General features: G+C 33.0%; 1 pseudogene; it reads left to right on the forward strand.

The window, feature by feature from the left end:
• The first annotated feature begins 343 nt into the window (after nt 1–343).
• Nucleotides 344–462, forward strand: LOC120590611 (uncharacterized; annotated as a pseudogene).
• The last annotated feature ends 3,091 nt before the right edge of the window (nt 463–3,553 follow it).

Raw genomic sequence — 3,553 nt, forward strand, 5'->3', positions numbered from 1 at the left:
CCCATCTTTTATTGGTTACATGTCGATATTATAATATTTTGAATGTTTTGGTTAAAAAATATATTAAAATCATTTCACTCATTATATTTTACTGTTTTTAATATGGCTACTAGAAAAATTTAAATTATATCTGTGGATAGAGATGTTAGCTAATGCTAAAGTGATAATCATATTGTAATATATAAATGTATCAAATCAACACAATATATATTTTAAACTTAGACAGTGATGTCACTTATATCTCAATAAAAATATATTTTTTTAAAAAAATGTGTGGTTTGAATTATCATAATATTGGATAGCACTGTTTTAGAATATTAAGAACATAATTTTAAATATTTATTATTTTAGCCATGCCACCCTGAACAAGCCTGATCCCATCTGATCTCGGAAGCTAAGCAGGGTCAGTCCTGGTTAGTACTTGGATGGGAGACCACCTAGGAAGACCAGGTGATGTAGGCATAAAAAATAAAAAATAAAGAATTGTAAGCTGACAAAGTCCTTGCAATCTGTGAGGTCAACCAAGGGTTGCCTTGCCAAATCAATCAATCAATCAATCTACTATTTTACATTTTTAAAAAAATAATTATAGACTCACAGAAAGTTACAAAAATAGTACAGACAGGTCCAGTGTAACTTTCACTCAGTTTCCCCCAATGGTTACCTTTTATGTAACTATAGTAAAATATCAAAATCAGAAAATGACATGGGTAGGTACAATGTGTTTTAGTTAAATACCATTTTATCACATGTGTAGATTCCTGCAACCACCACAATAATCAAGATACAAAACTATTCCATCACCACAAAGATCTTCCTCACATTACACTTTTATAGTTATACCCATTCCCTCCTCTCATCCCTAACCCCTAGCAACCACTCATTTATTCTCCATTTCAATAACTGTGTCATTTTGAGAATGTTATATAGATCAAATCACACAGCATTTACCTTCTGAGGCTATCATACTTAACTCAGTATATTATCTTTTATTTCTCTTTTATTTTTGGTTATGTGTTTGCTTGAATTTTTTTCCTTGTTGACATACAGTAGTTTTAAATTTTTACTTAGTCAACTGTATTGATTTTTTCCTTTGAGAGTTCTGCTGCTTTAAAGATTAGAAAGTCCTTGTACCTCCAGAGTTTTAATAAATATACTCTTATTTTCTTCAGGCTATACTATGGTTATTTATTTGTTGTTTCAAATAACCCTTAAACAAATTGGAATTTATTTTAGTTACTGGGTTCTTTTCTAATAAGGAAACTGGCTGTCCCAATACTTTGTTTTTTTGTTTGTTTGTTTTATTTCGTTTTAGTTTTTTTTGTTGTTGTTGTTTTTTAAATCTTCTTTTACTCATTTGTTTTTTATGCTTCCTGAAATACTAAAGCTGCACAGTAAATGCCTTTACCATGACCTAGGCTTAATTTTGGAAACAGAAAATTGACCACATAGAGGTTGAAATTATGGACCATTGAAAGGAATTTTTCTGTAACTTTCATGTCACATTAATTTCCATCACTAGGTTTACCTCTTTTTTTGTAATCAATCTGGCTAGCCAAGCATCTAGGGCACTTAATGCAAGACAGAATAACCATGGGTCACAACTCAGGACAACGAAAGCCAAGAAACAAAATATCTGAGAATTGAACCAGAGATATTGTCAAAAAGCCTTGCAAATTCAGGAGGAACCTTCTCAGTTACCACTGTTGGGGAAAATTTAGTAGTAACCCATTACACTGGAAGAGTGAGGAATAGTCTGGACCTAATAAAACTATATTTTTTTCCCCATCTGAACCATTTCAGGTTTTAATTATTAAAATAAAATTAAATATTTATAGAAAAACAAATAAACTGTTTATTACATAAGACCCAATTCAAATAATGTTTATTACATAAGACCCAATTCTGTAAATTATCAGGTCAGTCTTTCCTATTTCTTAAAATTTTTGATGGGCTGCCTCAGGCAACAGATAGGAGAAAATATCGGTGGCTAATGTAGGGGACCTTACTACTAGAAGGGGGCAAGTTAAGGGCCTAGGATGTCTGAGGAAAGACTTAGCTGCTGGTATAGTCTGTAGCTTATGCAGAAACTTCTATGATCCAGCAACTCTGGAATTATACAAGTGCTTGAGCCCAAGGGAGAGAAAGGGGAGGATCTGTGAATGTGAGCAGAGGTGAGCACAGTACTGCAGACCTGTAAATGAGTGGGTCTTGTGTGTGGACTAGATGATCCCTAGGTTCATCCTCAATGTCCAGTTCCTTATACAGTATTTATTGTTCCCTGGTGAGTGGCCTGGTCATGTGAGGAATATATACTAACAAGTAATTTGCTCTATCAGTGAAATGAAGAGGTGAAAGTTTCTCTCACACAGTATTTCCCTTACTTTCCCGGTCGAGAAATTACGAGACAGACATACTTGACAGTAGTGCAGCAGAATTGACCCATTAAGATAGCAATAACTACAAATTCTACCTCTTCCAATAAGCTGCTAAGATTGACTCCACTAGCAACCCATTGGAATTTATCTCTGTCACTCTCATATTCCAAAGTGATTAGTTGATATTGCTATAGTAACACTGATCACACTATTTGTCCTAAAATCTCATTCATATATCCTTCTCTCCTTTCTATAACTAGACCATGCTTCTAAAGATAGGAGTGATAATTTACTATTTTTGTATCTTCAATGTCTATAGCAGTAACTAGGCCTCAAAAAATATTTCATAAATGTTGAGTTGTAGTAAATAAACCATAAAGTATTAGCAGGAAACATACACAGTTACCTAAACACTGTCAGATGCAGTGATTAAGAACAAGGGTTTTGGAATTACAAAAACCTGCATTTTGAGTCTTTGCTATCTACTACTTATCTGTGTAGAGCTGAAAAATGTCCTAGGAAATTAAACTATAAAGTTTAATTTCCTCATCTGTATTAAAGGATATAATAATAGTACTTATATAATGGATTTTGGAAATATTTATCAATATAATTTGTAACATGTTTAAACATAGTGTCTAACATATAGTATATATTCAATAAATATTAGGAATTCTTTAGGTAAAAGAAAAATGAGATAGAAATACCTGTTAGTAGTAAGTACAATTCTTAAGTGGAGACTGAATTTAATTATAGAAAGTAGACAATTATTTCTGTAACCTTAATCAAACTCGGGAAACAACTGAGTAAGTTATTCACTTGGAGACTGGAAAGCAGCATTTAAGTGAAATCTAAAGTCGACCTCTGGAGAACTGATTGTGAACTTCACTCTTGACATGATGGTTAAATAAACAATTACTTATTAACTGCTGCCTGGAGGTTTACTTTTTAATCTCCTGAACTTGCGATAAAATAAAGATTTGATTTGAAGTTTTAAAATCAGGCTACAGACAATTTGCAGCTAAGGTGAGAAAGTATTAGGAAACAGGGAGGCCTGGGTCAAATGGCAAAAACACAATTTAGTTGTTGACCAAGAAGATGGGCTAAGGAGACAATTTTGAAGCTAAGTGCGCTTGGAACAATTTACCCTCTATGGATGGATGACTGGAACACTC

The sequence above is a fragment of the Pteropus medius genome, unplaced genomic scaffold (assembly GCF_902729225.1).
Source record: "Pteropus medius unplaced genomic scaffold, Ma_sr-lr_union100, whole genome shotgun sequence".
NCBI lineage: Eukaryota > Metazoa > Chordata > Mammalia > Chiroptera > Pteropodidae > Pteropus > Pteropus medius.